General features: G+C 45.2%; 1 protein-coding gene across 7 annotated transcripts in view; it reads left to right on the plus strand.

Moving 5' to 3' along the window:
* ITSN2 (intersectin 2) overlaps nucleotides 1–20,801 on the plus strand; it is a 398,370-nt gene that overhangs the window by 310,081 nt on the left and 67,488 nt on the right. The window lies entirely within an intron of this gene.

Below are 20,801 nucleotides of genomic sequence, written 5' to 3' on the forward strand. Positions count from 1 at the left end.
GACTCGTTTGAACTTCTTAGGCATGATTCTGGATACGGACCAGAAAAGGGTTTATCTCCCGATAGAAAAGGCCCAGGAACTCATGACTCTGGTCAAGGACCTATTGAAGCCAAAACAGGTGTCGGTGCATCACTGCACTCGAGTCCTGGGAAAGATGGTGGCATCTTACGAGGCCATTCCTTTCGGCAGGTTCCATGCAAGGACTTTCCAATGGGACCTACTGGACAAGTGGTCCGGATCACATCTACAGATTCATCGGATGATCACCCTGCCCCCCAGGGCCAGGGTATCTCTCCTGTGGTGGCTGCAGAGTGCTCACCTTCTGGAGGGTTGCAGATTCGGCATTCAGGACTGGGTTCTGGTGACCACGGATGCGAGCCTCCGAGGTTGGGGAGCAGTCACACAAGGAAGAAGTTTCCAAGGTCTGTGGTCAAGGCAAGAAACTTGTCTTCACATCAACGTCCTGGAACTGAGGGCCATATACAACGCCCTTCGTCAAGCGGAGACCTTGCTTCGCGACCTACCGGTTCTGATTCAGTCAGACAACATCACCGCAGTAGCTCATGTAAACCGCCAAGGCGGCACAAGGAGCAGAATGGCAATGGCGGAAGCCACCAGGATTCTAAGCTGGGCGGAAAATCATGTGGGCGCACTGTCAGCAGTGTTCATTCCGGGAGTGGACAACTGGGAAGCAGACTTCCTCAGCAGACACGATCTACATCCAGGAGAGTGGGGACTTCATCAGGAAGTCTTCGCACAAATTGCAAGTCAGTGGGGCCTGCCCCAAATAGACATGATGGCGTCCCGCCTAAACAAAAAACTACAGAGGTATTGCGCCAGGTCAGGAGACCCTCAGGCGGTGGCAGTGGACGCCCTAACAACACCATGGGTGTTCCAGTCGCTCTATGTGTTTCCTCCTCTTCCTCTCATCCCCAAGGTGTTGAGAATAATTAGGAAAAGAAGAGTACAGACAATTCTCATTGTTCCAGATTGGCCGCGATGGGCCTGGTATCTGGATCTGCAGGAAATGCTCACAGAAGATCCGTGGCCTCTTCCTCTAAGACAGGACCTGTTACAACAGGGGCCCTGTCTGTTCCAAGACTTACCGCGGCTGCGTTTGACGGCATGGCAGATGAACGCCGGATCCTAGCGGAAAAGGGCATTCCGGATGAGGTCATTCCTACTCTGATAAAGGCTAGGAAGGACGTGACAGCTAAACATTATCACCGTATATGGCGGAAGTATGTTTCTTGGTTTGAGGCCAGGAAATCTCCTACGGAAGAATTCCATCTGGGCCGTTTCCTTCACTTCCTACAAACTGGAGTGAATTTGGGCCTAAAATTAGGTTCCGTTAAGGTTCAGATTTCGGCCTTATCCATTTTCTTTCAGAGGTAATTAGCTTCTCTCCCAGAAGTACAGACTTTTGTGAAGGGAGTGCTGCATATTCAGCCTCCTTTTGTACCTCCAGTGACGCCTTGGGACCTGTTAACTGGTTCGTATATTCCAAGTTATACGGTGTGAATGGTGTGGGCTGGTATGAATCTTGGCCTTGGATTAACAAAAATCCTTTCCTCGTACTGTCCTTCTCCTCTCGGCACAGTTTCTCTAACTGAGGTCTGGAGGAGGGGCATAGAGGGAGGAGCCAGTGCACACCCATACCTAAAGTTCTTTCTTAGTGCCCATGTCTCCTGCGGAGCCCGTCTATCCCCATGGTCCTTACGGAGTCCCCAGCATCCTCTACGGACTAGGAGAAAAAGATTTACCGGTAGGTTTAAAATCTTATTTTTAATACTACATAATAATAGAAATGCAGAGATCTCAGGTGCATATATTAGGCATTTTTGTTTCAGGCGGTCCGTAGTGTTACGTGATAATAACACCCTCTCTGGCACATATAATTGCATGTTGTTGTACTACATGATAATAGCACATAGATCAAAGTGTCTAAATTGGGAACCAGCTCACCTGAAGGAATTTCAAGATCCTCCAAATGCCACTACATGGACCAGCATGCTCTCCAAATGCTGGTCCCATCCGTGCCTCTCAGAACAGCAATATAAAATGATAGCTGCTCATTTTCAGAAAAGTCAATGAGAATCTCAGCTTGTGAACTTAAAGAATTACTATAAATACTTTTTTTTCTCAATTCTCCTACATTGAATGTTAGGAATACTGGGATCCAGAAGAAAAAGAAACTCTTGGGAATGTGTAATTATTGTCATCTACTTGTTTAAAATGAGTCTTTGTGTCCCATTGATATACATTTCAGGATCCAGAAATAAAAACTGTATCTTCTTTACCTATTCTGGAAATAGTGTTTTAAAAGGCTTAAATATTCATTAAAATTGCCCTTAGATAAAAATGGCATCATCGATGTACCTACACCAAAGATCCACACGTGCAGGAAAGAGGTGACAGGCACAGCCTCATACGTTTTCTCATAGTTAGAGAGGATAGTGCTGTGTTTAGTACTTTATGTGCTTTCCCCTTTTGAGGTTAAAGTGTCCTTAATGGATATTACACCTTTAAACGCAAGTAATTCTATGTATACACAGCTGCATGCACGTTTCAGTAAGTACTTGTACATACAGTACTGTAGCTGCAACGTTCTTTAATTCCCAGAGACCGTCCCAAGTTATTAAGCCCCTATTATTTGTCATTGATGGCCTGTGCAATAAAGGTCCTGTTTCTGTGTTTTCAGGGCTGTTTTTGTAATCTATCCTCATTCTCCAATTATGTGCAAAGTTAGCATACATTAATAAACTCTGTACATGGAATATAATCTTTGATGTCTCCCTCTCAAACTGTGCTATCGGAACCTTTGATGTCATTCTTTGAAAAAAGCACATACAAAAAATAGCCTGAGGCAAGTCAGTGTAGTATTTTGATTTTTAATAATAAACATATGCAGTGTGAGTATCTCTTATCCAAAATGCTTGGGACCAGAAGTATTTTGGATATCGGATATTTCCGTATTTTGGAATAATTGCATACCATAATGGAATATCATGGAGATGGGACACAATTCTACGCACAGACTGCACTTATGATTCATATACACCTTATACACACAGCCTGAAGGTAATTTAATAACTTTGTGCATTAAACAAAGTGTGTGTACATTCACACAATTCATTTTATGTTTTATATACACCTTACACACACAGCCTGAAGGTCATTTACTACAATATTTTTAATAACTTTGTGTATTAAACAAAGTTTGTGTACATTGAGCCATCAGAAAACAAAGGTTTCACGATCTCAGTCTCACTCAAAAAAAAATTCTGTTTTGGAATATTCCTTATTTCGGAATATTTGAATATGGGATACTCAACCTGTAATATTAAAAAATCATATCAAATGGGTAGCAACGAAGCTCACCATAGTAGTGTTTTTCTTGGCTGATCCTTCAGTGCTTTCTGTGCCTCCAAGTGAATGACCGGAACCATCAATGTGTTTTGGTGGACCTCCGCTTCACCAGTATACCAATGAAATGTACACACCTTTACATAGCCAGCATATGCAGATCTTTCCCAATAAATAGTTCCAACCAATCAGCTTCCTAACTGCCATGATACAGGATGTGTTTGAAAAATGACAGGAGCTGGTTGGCCAGTACGTTATCTGTCTTTATCACTCTCCACTTTATCACTGTTTAAGGTTTAATACCTTTGGGCCTTTCTTTGTGCTGAGATTGCACTTAGACAAGTGGTTGACTGGGGAAGAATATGTAGGAGAAGACTAATATTCAGTTTGTAGCTTAATGGCTGTAGGACATTCAAAATCCATTAAAGTTTATTAAACCATAATAAAAAGAATACATTTCACATTTGAACTGAAAATCTTTTCTCAAAAGCTGAAAATGTAATCCTTCTAATCACTGTGTGCTCACAAGCCGCACACTCTCACTAGAATGTGTTGAGCGACGGGGCTCGCTTGACATACTGTTCCTAGATGATGAGTTTTTAGAATGCCATGTATTCCAGGAGAGATGACTGTGTACTGTCACGTTGAAGCTGCCATGAGAGCTGTTTCCGTGTACCAGCCTGCCAGGCAGGTGAATCTGATTCATACCAATGTTCAGGTACATCTCTAACAGCATTCCTATGAGTGGACACCTTCCATGTTAGGAGAAGGAGGACTCCTCAGTGGCCACACAACGCCATGAAACAGATGTTCTGCATTGTAGTTAAGAAGGACAGTGATGAAATGTATCGCCGGGCTCTGAAATCGCTTCACAACCCTTTGATCTTGAAGGAGAAGGAGATTTTGCATCTGTTGTGTAAGGATGTTGGTTTTTCAAGGGCAAGTCTGGACAGCTGTAAGTACTTCTCCCGTCTACTCCTCACCGGCGTTTCATTTATCATGTGGGAAGACTGATGTAACCTTAAGGCAATGAATTGTTAGTGTAACTCTGTTGCCTGAATAAGCAGGTTTGTTTTGTCACTGTATAATCTAGAAAATGTTGTTAGAGACTCGTGCGTGGCTCTCTGATACCCAAAAGGGTCACATTGTGATAAAATTAATTTGATTAAAGAAAGACCTCTATCTCTAATAACGTACTGTTGTGTCCTCATACACCAGGCGCCATTATGCCATATGACGCGAGACGCCCGACTGTCTTTCTTTAAACTCTGCATCCTAGGCGATTCGCAAATGCAGCAAAAAGTCACTCACAGTGTACTAGAGACGCCAGGTTGCGACTTTAACTGCACAGGAATTGGTTTTACACACGTACAGATTCGCAGATGAAGCACAACAGAACTTGCCGTGAGGAAAGCCGCCGCCGCTGCGGCATCGGAGCTCTTTTTGTACACGCCCAGTGTGTACTCCCACAGATGTACCAGTGTTGCACACCCCTGTGGTCCGCTTATACTAGCAATACAGCTTTGTCGCTTCCAGTAGTTCATTTTGTGTGAATAAGGTGCACATTTTGAGCGAAAAGATGCGCAACTGAGTTGCCTGGGACCTGACACACTGAGAGGGGCTATTTTGCCCGACTGAAGCCACAGTATAAAAGGACTCATCTGGGGTGTGGTATGTTAGGTAGATAAGATTTAGGTCGACAGTGTCTAGGTCGACCACTATTGGTCGACAGTAAGGAGGTCGATATGTACTAGGTCGATATGAGTTTGTTGACTTTTTGTGGTGTCGTTTTCTCCGTACAGTGACCGGGAATCCCAATTAGTGCACCGTGTCCCCTCGCTTCGCTCGCCATGCTTCGGGCAAGGTTACCGTTCTCAATTGTTGTCCACGTGGATCGTAAAGTTCGAAAAATTACAAAAAGTTGAAAAACTAATGACGACCTTATGTCCTGTCGACCTACTTACTGTCGATCAGTAGTGGTCGACCTAGACAGTGTTGACCTACTTACTGTCGACCTAAAGACCGGGTCCCCATTGTGCCTGTTCCACATTTACACCTAACTTTCTCCACCAGAAGCTGGTGGAGAACCTGGTCACCCTTAAACCATGCTGAATTGTCAGATGTACAGTATGTGTTACAGCTTGGAGCACTAAATAAAAAACCTGCGGCATACATCTGACCATTCAGCATGGCTTAAGGGTCACCAGGTTCTCCACCCGCTTCTAGTGGAGAAAGTTAGGTGTAAATGTGGAACAGGCACAATATCGTTCTGCAGAGAGCTGCCCATCCGCCCGCCTGGTGGTCTTGTTATTTTGTAATGTCCTGAATAATAAGAGAAAACAGGGCCAGCTTAAATATTCCTTATCTAACCCCATACAGTACTTACCCTCACATCTCAATATTGTAGTAGTAGGTATGTTCAAAAATTGCGAGTCTCCCAGAAGTTCCTGGTGGATGGGCAGGTATGCCCTGCTTTAATGAGGTAAATAGGGATTATGCAGCACTTTCCCATTAAGAAAGAATGGTACTGACAGGACATAAAGCAGGAGATAGCTGGCGGCTGCAGGTGACGGCTCAGCAGGACACACAGGTGTGTTAGACTGGTGCATGAAGGGCCTGCCGGGGGAATGCAGTGGTAGGGGCCCATGTTTAGGGGTGTGGTCAGTATCCAGAAGGGGTGTGGCCTGTCGGCACAGACACTTGGTTAACCATTGGAGAGTGCATGGTCTGGGCCTATATATATATATATATATATATATATATAAATGAAAAAAAGCTGGCACTCGTTCACAAACATATGGTAGATATGTTTCATTCAGATCTAGGATGTGTTATTTTAGTGTTCCCTTTATTTTTGTTGAGATGTGTGTGTGTGTGTATATATATATATATATATATACACACACACACACTCTGCTCAAAAAAATAAAGGGTGCAACGTGGCATTGTGGATGGAGCGAGACATGATGTCCGAGATGTGCTCAATTGGATTCAGGTCTGGGGAACGGGCGGGCCAGTCCATAACATCAATGCCTTCGTCTTGCAGGAACTGCTGACACAGTCCAGTCACATGAGGTCTAGCATTGTCTTGCATTAGGAGGACTCCAGGCCCAACCGCACCAGCATATGGTCTCACAAGGGGTCTGAGGATCTCATCTCGGTACCTAATGGCAGTCAGGCTACCTCTGGCGAGCACATGGAGGGCTGTGCGGCCCCCCAAAGAAATGCCACTCCACACCATTACTGACCCACTGCCAAACCGGTCATGCTGGAGGATGTTGCAGGCAGCAGAACGTTCTCTTTGGCGTCTCCAGACTCTGTCACATCTGTCACGTGCTCAGTGAGAACCTGCTTTCATCTGTGAAGAGCACAGGGCGCCAGTGGCGAATTTGCCAATCTTGGTTTTCCCTGGCAAATGCCAAACGTCCTGCACGGTGTTGGGCTGTAAGCACAACCCCCACCTGTGGACGTCGGGCCCTCATACCACCCTCATGGAGTCTGTTTCTGATCGTTTGAGTAGACACATGCACATTTGTGGCTTGCTGGAGGTCATTTTGCAGGGCTCTGGCAGTGCTCCTCCTGTTCCTCCTTGCACAAAGGCGGAGGTAGCGGTCCTGCTGCTGGGTTGTTGCCCTCCTACAGCCTCCTCCACGTCTCCTGATGTACTGGCCTGTCTCCTGGTAGCGCCTCCATGCTCTGGACACTACGCTGACAGACACAGCAAACCTTCTTGCCACAGCTCGCATTAATGTGCCATCCTGGATGAGCTGCAGTACCTGAGCCACTTGTGTGGGTTGTACGGAGGTCATACAGGCACGTGGAGTCCACACACACTACTGAGCCTCATTTTGACTTGTTTTAAGGACATTACATCAAAGTTGGATAAGCCTGTAGTGTGTTTTTCCACTTTAATTTTGAGGGTGACTCCAAATCCAGACCTCCATGGGTTAATAAATTTGATTTCCATTGATCATTTATGTGTGATTTTGTTGTCAGCACATTCAACTATGTAAAGAACAAAGTATTTAATAAGAATATTTCATTCATTCAGATCTAGGATGTGTTATTTTAGTGTTCCCCTTATTTTTTTGAGCAGTGTGTGTGTGTGTGTGTATATGTATATATATATGTAGAAGCACCATTACAATTTTTCACTTGTTTGAAGACTCTGAGTGCCGCCTCATTTGTCCTAGTTGGTATCCATCTGGTATTTATACCTGGAGGAGGGCACCGGAGCAAGTTAGCCCCATTGCTGGGACATAGCCTAGTGCCGGAGCATAGAACTGGCTATATGTATATATATATATATATATATATATATACATATATATATATATATATGAATAAAGACAGGGGTCCCTGCACTCTCACAAACCACAGCCAACTACTGGGGTGCCAATCAAAGTCAGAACCCCCCACGGGGTGTGACCCAAAGTACAATACAGGATTTTCCACAGCAGTGGAAAGAATAGCACTCTCTAGGTTTAATCAACCAAGTAAATAATATTTAATGTAAAGGTCAATCTCACAGTTCCATAATGCGATTTCCTCCTCCAATGTTTCGGTCCACACCAGGACCTTTGTCAAGGAGTTAACAGCTCAGTCACATGGTCAGCATAACACTATAGATCAGCAGTGCAAAATATCTGGAACCAGAGATGTTGCCTCACCGGCCCCAGTTTTATACCAGCACTAATAGGTCTCATGGTCACACTCCCCTCATTGTGAAGGTGCTGTGGAACGCACCAGTGGAGCGCAATTACGTCACTTCCGGTAACCCCGGAAGTGTGTATTACAAGAATAATGTATCAGATGTGAATAAGATCAAACTTATGTGATATAAACAATTATTGTAGCACAGAACTGGCTGCTGTGCATGGCTCCAATGCCAGTGAGTTCCACTGCACACAGCGGGAGACTCCGGTACATGCCGGAAGTTTGCGTCTCCATGGTAACCGAATGACGCCGAAGCGTCACACTGCGCATGTGCTGTGCGGCAAACAGCTGTGTGTCCGTCACCGGGGCAAATGCTGCACAATGGGAGAACAAAACGATCTCTCTGAATACGTATATATAGCGGTGCTCAAGTTCTCAATGTGGGCGTGCCCACACGACCATATAGAGTGTTTTTATAGATAATGGTGAGTGGTGGATGTTGTAAAAAAAATCCATCACTGTAAACTAATGCGATCAGGCATATGAACCGTTACACTTAAGCATATGGGGTTACATAAGCTGGTATATAGGGGCCGATGAGGTCACAAGGCAGGGATCAATACAGTGTGTGAGAAAAGAAATGTAAACAGTATGTATTACAAAGTAAGGACATAACAGAATTTATTTCAAAAAGCTGGATAGCGGATTATTTTCATTCATGCCCCTTGGGGCTATAGTGTCAAGTTTATAAATCCACAAGCTTTCCCTTTTCTTGAGTAGAAGGGCACGGTCGCCCCCACGGGGCGGTGGTGGAATCCAGTCAATAAGTTTGGATCTCAAATCAGAGACTTGGTGTCTCAATTTCATAAAATGTCTGGCAACCGGTAGCACAGCAGTCCTAGAGGTGATAGCTTGGTGAATAGTTGTTCTATGGTTTGCCATTCTGTCTCGAAATCGTCTGGTGGTCATTCCAACATAGTATAGCCCGCATGGGCATGTTAGGATGTAGATTAGATGGTCCATAGTACAATGCAGTCTGAATTTGATGGTAATAGGTCTTCCTGAATGGGGGTGTGGAAATGTGGGGCCCCTACAAGTGGTACAGCCCGTACATCTATAGCATCCCGGGCGCCTCTCATGGAGCCATGTTGTGGTGGTCGGTCCTTCGTTGCCCGCCATCGGTCTCAGGAGAAGTTGTTTCAAGTTTGCTGCCTTCCGATAGGCCATCAATGGTGGAGGGCACTTCTTCAACTTAAGATGATCGTCTGTAGTAAGGATGGGCCAATTCCGCCGAATCGCCCCCCTGATCTTATCTTATTAGAGTGATTATCATATGTGGTTGTGAAGACCATCCTATCCACTGCAGGAGCTTCTTGTATACCCCTATTGGATGCTTCAAACTTCTTCCTCGCCTTTGTTAGACATCGAAGTACGTTTTTCCGCTCATAGCCTCGTTCCAGAAATCTGGATGTCATCTCTGTGAGTTGTAGTTCCATGTGATCTTTGTCGGAATTGTTACGCATAACCCTCAGGAATTGGGAAATGGGCAAATTGCCCTTGAGGGCTGGTGGATGTTGGCTACTCGGGAGGAGTAGGGTATTGCGGTCCGTCGGTTTTCTGTAAAGACTTGTATTGATTCTACCATCCTCCAAAGTAATTGTGATGTCCAAAAAGTTTATAGTCCGTGAATCAATTTCATGGGTGAATTTCACTGGGTTGTCAAGGCTGTTAAGTGAAGTGACCATCTGATTAAAGGAATCAATTGACCCTTTCCAAATCAGGAAGATGTTGTCTATATAAATCTTTTGTAGAACAATATCTGCGTGCCATACCGAGGTAGGATACGCAATTGCTCATACTCAGCCATGAAGGTGTTAGCATAAGCAGGTGCCAAATTCGATCCCATCGCTGTCCCCTCACGTTGCAAGTATTATTTTCCTTGGTAGGAGAAGTGGTTTTGTCTCAGGACCAGGTTAGCCAGTTCAAGTAGGAAATCCACTGGTGGACCCACCGTGGGTAATTCTTGCCAGGTTCTTTCCAATGCTTGTATACCTTGATCATGGGGGATGATAGTGTAGAGCGAGCAGACGTCCATCGTTGCCAGTAAGTCCCCATTAAGGTTCTGGGGGAGGGTGAGTAGTTTCTGCAGGAATTCCGATGAGTCTCTGATGTAGCTATTCCCCTGTTGTACAATCGGCTGTAGAAAGGCATCTATATAGATGCCTACTGGCTGGAGTAATGAGTTTCTGGCAGAGATGATGGGTCTACCAGGTAGACCCATCATCTCTACCAGGTAGAGAGTAGTTGGCTGTGGTTTGTGAGAGTGCAGGGACCCCTGTCTTTTTATATATATATATATATATATATATATATATATATATATATATATATATATATATTTATTTATATATATATTTATATATATTGAGTATCCCATATCCACATATTCCGAAATACGGACTTTTTTGAGTCAGAGTGAGATAGTGAAACCTTTGTTTTTTGATGGCTCAATGTACACAAACTTTGTTTAATACACAGAGTTATTAAAAATATTGTATTACATGACCTTCAGGCTGTGTGTATATGAAACATAAATGAATTGTGTGAATGTACACACACTTTGTTTAATGCACAAAGTTATAAAAAATATTGGCTAAAATTACCTTCAGGCTGTGTATATAAGGTGTATATGAAACATAAATGCATTCTGTGCTTAGATTTAGGTCCCATCACCATGATATCTCATTATGGTATGCAATTATTCCAAAATACGGAAAAATCCCATATCCAAAATACCTCTGGTCCCAAGCATTTTGGATAAGGGAGACTCAACCTGTGTATATATATATATATATATATATATATATATATATATATATATATATATATATATACAGGTATATATACACACTGCTCAAAAAAATAAAGGGATCACTAAAATAACACATCCTAGATCTGAATGAATGAAATATTCTTATTAAATACTTTGTTCTTTACATAGTTGAATGTGCTGACAACAAAATCACACAAAAATTATCAATGGAAATCAAATGTATTAACCCATGGAGGTCTGGATTTGGAGTCACACTCAAAATGAAAGTGGAAAAACACACTACAGGCTGATCCAACTTTCACAATGAGGGGGGCGTGACCATGAGACCTATTAGTGCTGGTATAAAACTGGGGCCGGTGAGGCAACATCTCTGGTTCCAGATATTTTGCACTGCTGATCTATGATGTTATGCTGACCATGTGACTGAGCTGTTAACTCCTTGACAAAGGTCCTGGTGTGGACCGAAACGTTGGAGGAGGAAATCGCATTATGGAACTGTGAGATTGACCTATACATTAAATATTATTTACTTGGTTGATTAAACCTAGAGAGTGCTATTCTTTCCACTGCTGTGGAAAATCCTGTATTATATATATATATCTATATATATCTATATATATATATATATATATATCTATATCTATAGAGAGAGAAAAAATCCTGCTAGTGCATGCATGATAATGTATTAGATTAATAACAGCAATGCACTGTAGAGAATACACCTGTGCAGTATCCGCTAACATACTGTATATAATGTATGTATCAAGTGCACAATCTGGAATCTCATCCCTAGCGGAGGAGTTGGTGAGGCCCACTGTGGGTTTCCCCTGTGGGCCAGTTCAACACTGACACAAGGGGTGTAGTACAGCTGACCGACGCCAGGATCCCGGCAGCATACCGACGCCGGGATCCCGGCAGCATACCGACGCCGGGATCCCGGCGGGGAGGGGCGAGTGCAGCAAGCCCCTTGCGGGCTCGGTGGCGACCTGCGGTCGCTACGGGTTCTATTCCCACTCTATGGGTGTCGTGGACACCCACGAGTGGAAATAGTCCCTGTTGGTCGGCATGCCGACCATCGGGACAGTGACCCGTCGGGCTGGTGGAGGAGGTCATGTGACTGTCGGTCAGCTGACCGGCGGTCACATGAATACCACCCGACACAAGGGGGGAGATTCAAATGTTTGAAAAGTCAGTTGGGAGTCTGTTTTTTCCTATCTAATAGACAGTAGAAAACAGACACCCAACCGACTTTTCAAACATTTTAAACTCCCGCAAGGTGTCCTAAGGTTACTTATTACCCCTCACCTTTTTCTAGAATCTAGCAGTATAGAACTTGCTATTTATCACAGAATTAGGTTTGTTCCAATCTGCTAGCCTCTTGTATTTGTCTCCACATTTCCTTCCAGGGATTTCCTGCCTTGTGCAGCTGGTAGTGTATAGTCATCAAAATAAATGCATATTTGATGTTTTATAGTTATAGACCTGTTCTGGACTCCTAGTCCCACTGTGCCTCTCCTCAGCACCTCGGTCACTGGCTGATTAATTGCAGAGGGAGGGCAGATGAGACAAGTCTCCTATGCTCCTTTCTCCAGCCGCTGTAGTGTGGTGGCTGGCAGTGTTAGGGGGACAGGAGATGGGAAGTATCCCTGAATCGGCTTCTTAAGAGAGATTGATCTTTCTCCAGTGTTCATCACTTTGTGGGCTTGGCGGTATTGGAAGAACATTGTGGTCTATCCATGCTGTCCTGGCCATTTGCTTATATTATAATTGTATGGTCTCTCATAGTATTATCCTCTTACTAGTTGATGCTCTCCTTATACCCAATTACACAGTCAAGATGAACCATCCTTTCTACCTATCAGTGGCTGATATTTACTAACCTCATTCTAGAACCTCTCACTTTTGAGCGTCTGTCTTTATGAAAAGAGTGGAGAAATTGGCCAAAACAACCAGTCAAGTACATTTTATAAAATGCTAGGTAGAAGATGATTGGTTACTATGGGCCACTTCTCTACTGGTCCACTTCTCTGCTCTTCAATGCTTGATACATCACTCCCGTTGGCCTCTCTGGATTCACCTGGATTCCTTCTTGGGGGGAGGGGGGTATAATTGTCTAGTTAATCTCTCCACTGGCAGGTTGCTCACTTTCCTTTCCTGATCACCTCTTCCGTTCTCCATCCATGGACTAACTCCAGCACCAGTGTGGAGGGGCCCCCTTCGTTGTCCTAGTTTCTCACATTCATTTATTCCCTTAGCTGTGACCACCGCCCTCCTCAATCCTCTATAACATTTAACAGCATTTATACACAATATTAATATAATAGTAGCACCTCTCTGTCCTATGTGCTCTCCCAGTATGATGCCCTTGTATAACAGAATCTTTTATTAAGCCTTTGGTAGCTGTGCTCTTATACCGCCCGACCATAAGTCATGCCTACGGTTTAACTTCGCTGCTGCCATGGAGTTGGATTATGGAAGGTGAGACCATTTATGTTGGTGTAGTGGGATGAATTTTGTGTGTTGTGGATTTGTTGTCTGTGCTCTCTTGTGTGGGGGAGGTAGGCTAAAGGGGTTCATTTGTGATCTAAGTATATGGTTTGTGGCGGACTTGATAATATTGTCATGGCAAAATTTCCTGTGTGGTATTGTTTGAGTGGGGCTAGAGAAACATTTGGTCATTTTCATCTGGATTTCGGGCCTACTAAGTGCAACTGTTAATGTAAATACATGTTTTGATCATAGCAGGACTGGTGGGTGACTTGGCAGCGGTCTTGTCAGGAATATCTGGTATTAGAAGACTGTCACTTTGCCTATAGCTGAAGATTTTGAAGTTGGACGTGATTAGAATAAATACCAGTTTATTGGTTCTTTCGGCTCAGGAGGCGGGCTCTTGGGGTGGAGCCATGTTGTCCACCAGTCTGGCTGCGGAATGACTGTTGTTGGTCTGATTGGCATCATAATCATTATCTTTGGTTAATGTGTTGTTTTTTGTATTTTGTTATTTTATCAATCGTTTCCTTTTCTGATTTTTATTTTTGTGCATGTTTTATATACAAGTAATACAATTATAGATGTGTTTTGACTTGTACTGAGGTCTCTTTAGGTTTATTGACTTACAGTAGTAATATCTCATGCTGCTGTCAGCACCACATAATATACTGCCCTGTGGTATGTTGCGCGTTATTTATTACTCTGTGACACAATATACTGCCCTGTTAAAGGTTTGTGTGTTGCTTTGTTAGCATGCGGGGTACAGGATGAGGCAGGTGTAATTGTTTACCTGTCTGGAAGGACAGTACTGTGAATAGTGGCACATGTACTGTGTATAGTGACCTCATCATTTTGAAATTGCTAATTGTAGTAATTGCCACCATCTTCCAAATGCAGTCAGTATTTAAAGCATTGTATAAAATAATATGGCATTATAATGCTGATGTTTCTGTCTGCTTGTTAATTCCTCTCTCTGTAAATATATTTTTGTTGGATTGTAACTGTGTAATCTGCTGATATTTGTGTACAGTGGATTCTTAGATATTGGTATTTAGGGCCTTAGACTGGTTAGACACAGGCGTTTTAGAAACCACAAATTTACTGGCATCAAAATGATTTTGTTGTTCTCATAGTGACACTTATCTGTCACTAGCGAAACGAAGATCTGGTTCCCAGTCACACAAGTAGTGGCTTCCCCTCTATGTCATTCTCTCTTTCTCACATACTTGGTAATATGGGGGGCGATAGCAGGTACAGGGGTCTGGAAGCCACTATTTGCGTTAGCATGGCCCGACTCTCAGTTAAGCGGTTCCGCCTTTCGCCACTGCTGGGGGCTGGGCAGTCATGGCGCATTTTACTGTCCACTCTCTGAAATTTTAGAAGTCTCCTGGATATTCTTGGACACCCCAAGAGGGAGAATAGTTGTCTGTATGCCGGCTGTCGGGATCCTGGCGCCAGTATGCTGTGCGCCGTGATACCGACAGCCGGCATATCGAGTGCCACCCTAACAAGATAACATGCAATTCAGAAGAATGATAGACAAGAATAGAATACTCAACTTATATGTGAAAGTTCTTAAAAATGTCCTTCATATATTCAGTCATCTGGGGGAGATCTATCGGGAACACTTCCTTCATATACTATAGTTTATTCTTACAAAGCCGTTCCCCCTGATCCTGGTTCTAACCTGTTATTTGGACCTACGGATCAGTGTACCCACTGTGTGTTACACCACCATGGCTCACTGCTTATCTTAATGGTCTATCATCTGGCTGAAGTATGTGTACAAACTGCTTCTCAGGGCCTCATTCTGGCCCACGCAGTACACAGCTAGGCTTATATGAGGCCTGTGTACAGAGATAAAGTGCTAGGCATGCAGAAATCATTTTAACCCACTGGTACCAATGTACCCCCTTGAGGGGTGGGGGGGATGATGGGGCATTCCCTGCAAATTGTGCCACCTTGCATAATGTAATGTTCCATGGGAGCGCTTATTTACTACCCAGTACACTGTGCAGCAGGAAGCTCTGAGAACACGCTTTGATGCATGGTAACGCGAGGCCTGAGTACTAGGGGGTTTTCTCTATCGTCCTAAGTGGATGCTGGGGTTCCTGAAAGGACCATGGGGAATAGCGGCTCCGCAGGAGACAGGGCACAAAAAAGTAAAGCTTTACTAGGTCAGGTGGTGTGCACTGGCTCCTCCCCCTATGACCCTCCTCCAGACTCCAGTTAGATTTTGTGCCCGAACAAGAAGGGTGCAATCTAGGTGGCTCTCCTAAAGAGCTGCTTAGAGAAAGTTTAGTTTAGGTTTTTTTCTTTACAGTGAGTCCTGCTGGCAACAGGATCACTGCAACGTGGGACTTAGGGGGAAAGTAGTAAACTCACCTGCATGCAGAGTGGATTTGCTGCTTGGCTACTGGACACCATTAGCTCCAGAGGGATCGAACACAGGCCCAGCCGTGGAGTCCGGTCCCGGAGCCGCGCCGCCGACCCCCTTGCAGATGCTGAAGCGTGAAGAGGTCCGGAAACCGGCGGCTGAAGACTCCTCAGTCTTCATAAGGTAGCGCACAGCACTGCAGCTGTGCGCCATTTTCCTCTCAGCACACTTCACTGGGCAGTCACTGAGGGTGCAGAGCGCTGGGGGGGGGCGCTCTGAGAGGCAAATATAAACCTTATACAAGGCTAAAAATACCTCACATATAGCCCATAGGGGCTATATGGAGATATTTAACCCCTGCCTGACTGGAAAAATAGCGGGAGAAGAACCCGCCGAAAAAGGGGCGGGGCCTATCTCCTCAGCACACGGCGCCATTTTCTGTCACAGCTCCGCTGGTCAGAACGGCTCCCAGGTCTCTCCCCTGCACTGCACTACAGAAACAGGGTAAAACAGAGAGGGGGGGCACATTAATGGCTATATATATATATATTAAAGCAGCTATAAGGGAGCACTTAATATAAGGATATCCCTTGTATATATAGCGCTTTGTGGTGTGTGCTGGCAGACTCTCCCTCTGTCTCCCCAAAAGGGCTAGTGGGTCCTGTCTTCATTAGAGCATTCCCTGTGAGTTTGCGGTGTGTGTCGGTACGTGGTGTCGACATGTATGAGGACGATATTGGTGTGGAGGCGGAGCAATTGCCAAATATGCAGATGTCACCCCCCAGGGGGTCGACACCAGAATGGATGCCTTTATTTGTGGAATTACGTGATGGTTTATCTTCCCTTAAACAGTCAGTTGAGGACATGAGGCGGCCGGACAATCAATTAATGCCTGTCCAGGCGCCTCAAACACCGTCAGGGGCTGTAAAACGCCCTTTGCCTCAGTCGGTCGACACAGACCCAGACACGGGCACTGATTCCAGTGACGACGGTAGAAATTCAAACGTATTTTCCAGTAGGGCCACACGTTATATGATTTTGGCAATGAAGGAGACGTTACATTTAGCTGATACTACAGATACCGTAAAACAGGGTATTATGTATGGTGTGAAAAAACTACAAACAGTTTTTCCTGAATCAGAAGAATTAAATGACGTGTGTGATGAAGCGTGGGTTGCTCCTGATAAAAAGTTGATAATTTCAAAAAAGTTATTGGCATTATACCCTTTCCCGCCAGAGGTTAGGGCGCGCTGGGAAACACCCCCTAAGGTGGACAAGGCGCTCACACGCTTATCCAAACAAGTGGCGTTACCCTCTCCTGAGACGGCCGCACTTAAGGATCCATCAGATAGAAAGATGGAAGTTATTCAAAAGAATATATACACACATGCAGGTGTTATACTACGACCAGCTATAGCAACTACCTGGATGTGCAGTGCTGGAGTAGTTTGGTCAGAATCCCTGATTGAAAATATTGATACCCTAGATAGGGACAATGTTTTACTGTCGTTAGAACAAATAAAGGATGCATTTATCTATATGCGTGATGCACAGAGGGATATTTGCACACTGGCATCTCGGGTGAGTGCTATGTCCATTTCAGCCAGAAGAGCCTTATGGACACGACAGTGGACAGGCGATGCGGATTCAAAACGTCACATGGAGGTTTTGCCGTATAAAGGGGAGGAGTTATTTGGAGTTGGTCTATCAGACTTGGTGGCCACGGCTACTGCCGGGAAATCCACTTTTTTACCTCAAGTCACTCCCCAACAGAGAAAGGCACCGACCTTTCAACCGCAGCCTTTTCGCTCCTACAAAAATAAGAGAGCAAAGGGCTTGTCGTACCTGCCACGAGGCAGAGGAAGAGGGAAGAGACACCAACAGGCAGCTCCTTCCCAGGAACAGAAGCCCTCCCCGGCTCCTGCAAAAACCTCAGCATGACGCTGGGGCCTCTCAAGCGGACTCGGGGACAGTGGGGGGCCGTCTCAAAAATTACAGCGCGCAGTGGGCTCACTCGCAGGTAGACCCCTGGATCCTGCAGATAATATCTCAGGGGTACAGGTTGGAATTAGAGACGGATCCTCCTCATCGTTTCCTGAAGTCTGCCTTACCAACCGTCTCTTCCGAAAGGGAGAGGGTGTTGGAAGCCATTCACAAGCTGTACGCTCAGCAGGTGATAGTCAAAGTACCCCTATTACAACAAGGAAAGGGGTATTATTCCACTCTATTTGTGGTACCGAAGCCGGATGGCTCGGTAAGGCCTATTCTAAATCTGAAGTCCTTGAACCTCTACATAAAAAAGTTCAAGTTCAAGATGGAGTCACTCAGAGCAGTGATAGCGAACCTGGAAGAAGGGGACTTTATGGTATCCTTGGACATCAAGGATGCGTATCTACACGTTCCGATTTACCCCGCACACCAGGGGTACCTCAGGTTCATTGTTCAAAACTGTCACTATCAGTTTCAGACGCTGCCGTTCGGATTGTCCACGGCGCCTCGGGTCTTTACCAAGGTAATGGCCGAGATGATGATTCTTCTTCGAAGAAAAGGCGTATTAGTTATCCCATACTTGGACGATCTCCTAATAAGGGCAAGGTCCAGAGAACAGCTGGAGACAGCTTTAGCACTATCTCAAGAGGTGCTAAGACAACACGGGTGGATTCTGAATATTCCAAAATCCCATTTAATCCCGACAACTCGTCTGCTGTTCCTAGGAATGATTCTGGACACGGTTCAGAAAAAGGTTTTCCTTCCAGAGGAAAAAGCCAAGGAGTTATCCGATCTGGTCAGGAACCTCCTAAAACCAGGAAAAGTGTCAGTACATCAATGCACAAGAGTCCTGGGAAAAATGGTGGCTTCTTACGAAGCAATTCCATTCGGCAGATTCCATGCAAGAATATTCCAAAGGGATCTGTTGGACAAATGGTCAGGGTCGCATCTGCAGATGCACCTGCGAATAACCCTGTCACCAAAGACAAGGGTGTCACTTCTGTGGTGGTTGCAGAAGGCTCACCTATTAGAAGGCCGCAGATTCGGCATTCAGGATTGGATCCTGGTGACCACGGACGCCAGCCTGAGAGGCTGGGGAGCAGTCACACAAGGAAGAAACTTCCAGGGAGTATGGACGAGTCTGGAAAAGTCTCTTCACATAAACATTCTGGAACTAAGAGCAATCTACAATGCTCTAAGCCAGGCGGAACTTCTCCTGCAAGGAAAGCCGGTGTTGATTCAGTCGGACAACATCACGGCGGTCGCCCATGTAAACAGGCAGGGCGGCACAAGAAGCAGGAGTGCAATGGCAGAAGCTGCCAAGATTCTTCGCTGGGCGGAGAATCACGTGATAGCACTGTCAGCAGTGTTCATCCCGGGCGTGGACAACTGGGAAGCAGACTTCCTCAGCAGACACGATCTTCATCCGGGAGAGTGGGGTCTACATCCAGAAGTCTTCAACATGTTAATAGACCGTTGGGAAAGACCAATTGTAGACATGATGGCGTCTCGCCTCAACAAGAAACTGGACAAATATTGCGCCAGGTCAAGAGATCCACAGGCAATAGCTGTGGACGCACTGGTAACTCCTTGGGTGTACCAGTCAGTGTATGTGTTTCCTCCTCTGCCGCTCATACCAAAGGTATTGAAGATCATACGGCAAAGAAGAGTAAGAACAATACTAGTGGTTCCGGATTGGCCGAGAAGGACTGGGTATCCGGAACTTCAAGAGATGCTCACGGACGAACCGTGGCCTCTACCTCTGAGAAGGGACCTGCTACAGCAGGGTCCCTGTCTTTTTCAAGACTTACCGCGGCTGCGTTTGACGGCATGGCGGTTGAACGCCAGATCCTAAAAGGGAAAGGCATTCCAGAAGAAGTCATTCCTACCTTGATTAAGGCACGGAAGGAAGTCACCGTGAAACATTATCACCGCATTTGGCGAAAATATGTAGCGTGGTGCGAGGATCGGAGGGTTCCGACGGAGGAATTCCAACTGGGTCGTTTCCTACATTTCCTGCAATCAGGATTATCTATGGGTCTCAAATTGGGATCCATTAAGGTTCAAATTTCGGCCCTGTCAATATTCTTCCAAAAAGAATTGGCCTCTGTCCCTGAGGTCCAGACTTTTGTCAAGGGAGTACTGCATATACAGCCTCCTGTGGTGCCTCCGGTGGCACCGTGGGATCTAAATGTAGTTTTAGATTTCCTCAAATCCCATTGGTTTGAACCATTGAAAAAGGTGGATTTGAAATATCTCACATTGAAAGTGACTATGTTACTAGCCCTGGCCTCTGCCAGGAGAGTATCTGAATTGGCGGCTTTATCTTATAAAAGTCCTTATCTAATCTTCCATTCGGATAGGGCAGAACTGCGGACTCGTCCGCATTTTCTCCCTAAAGTGGTATCAGCATTTCATCTGAACCAACCTATTGTGGTGCCTGCGGCCACTAGCGACTTGGAGGACTCCAAGTTGTTGGACGTTGTCAGAGCCTTAAAAATATACATTGCAAGGACGGCTGGAGTCAGAAAATCTGACTCGCTGTTTATATTGTATGCACCCAACAAGTTGGGCGCACCTGCTTCTAAGCAGTCGATTGCTCGTTGGATTTGTAACACAATTCAACTTGCACATTCTGTGGCAGGCCTGCCACAGCCTAAAACTGTAAAAGCCCACTCCACAAGGAAGGTGGGCTCATCTTGGGCGGCTGCCCGAGGGGTCTCGGCATTACAACTCTGCCGAGCAGCTACGTGGTCGGGGGAGAACACGTTTGTAAAATTTTACAAATTTGATACCCTGGCAAAGGAGGACCTGGAGTTCTCTCATTCGGTGCTGCAGAGTCATCCGCACTCTCCCGCCCGTTTGGGAGCTTTGGTATAATCCCCATGGTCCTTTCAGGAACCCCAGCATCCACTTAGGACGATAGAGAAAATAAGAATTTACTTACCGATAATTCTATTTCTCGGAGTCCGTAGTGGATGCTGGGCGCCCATCCCAAGTGCGGATTATCTGCAATACTTGTACATAGTTATTGTTAACTAATTCGGGTTATTGTTAAGGAGCCATCTTTAAGAGGCCCTTTCTGTTGTC

This window comes from Pseudophryne corroboree, chromosome 4, assembly GCF_028390025.1.
Source record: "Pseudophryne corroboree isolate aPseCor3 chromosome 4, aPseCor3.hap2, whole genome shotgun sequence".
In the NCBI taxonomy this organism is placed as follows: Eukaryota; Metazoa; Chordata; class Amphibia; order Anura; family Myobatrachidae; genus Pseudophryne; species Pseudophryne corroboree.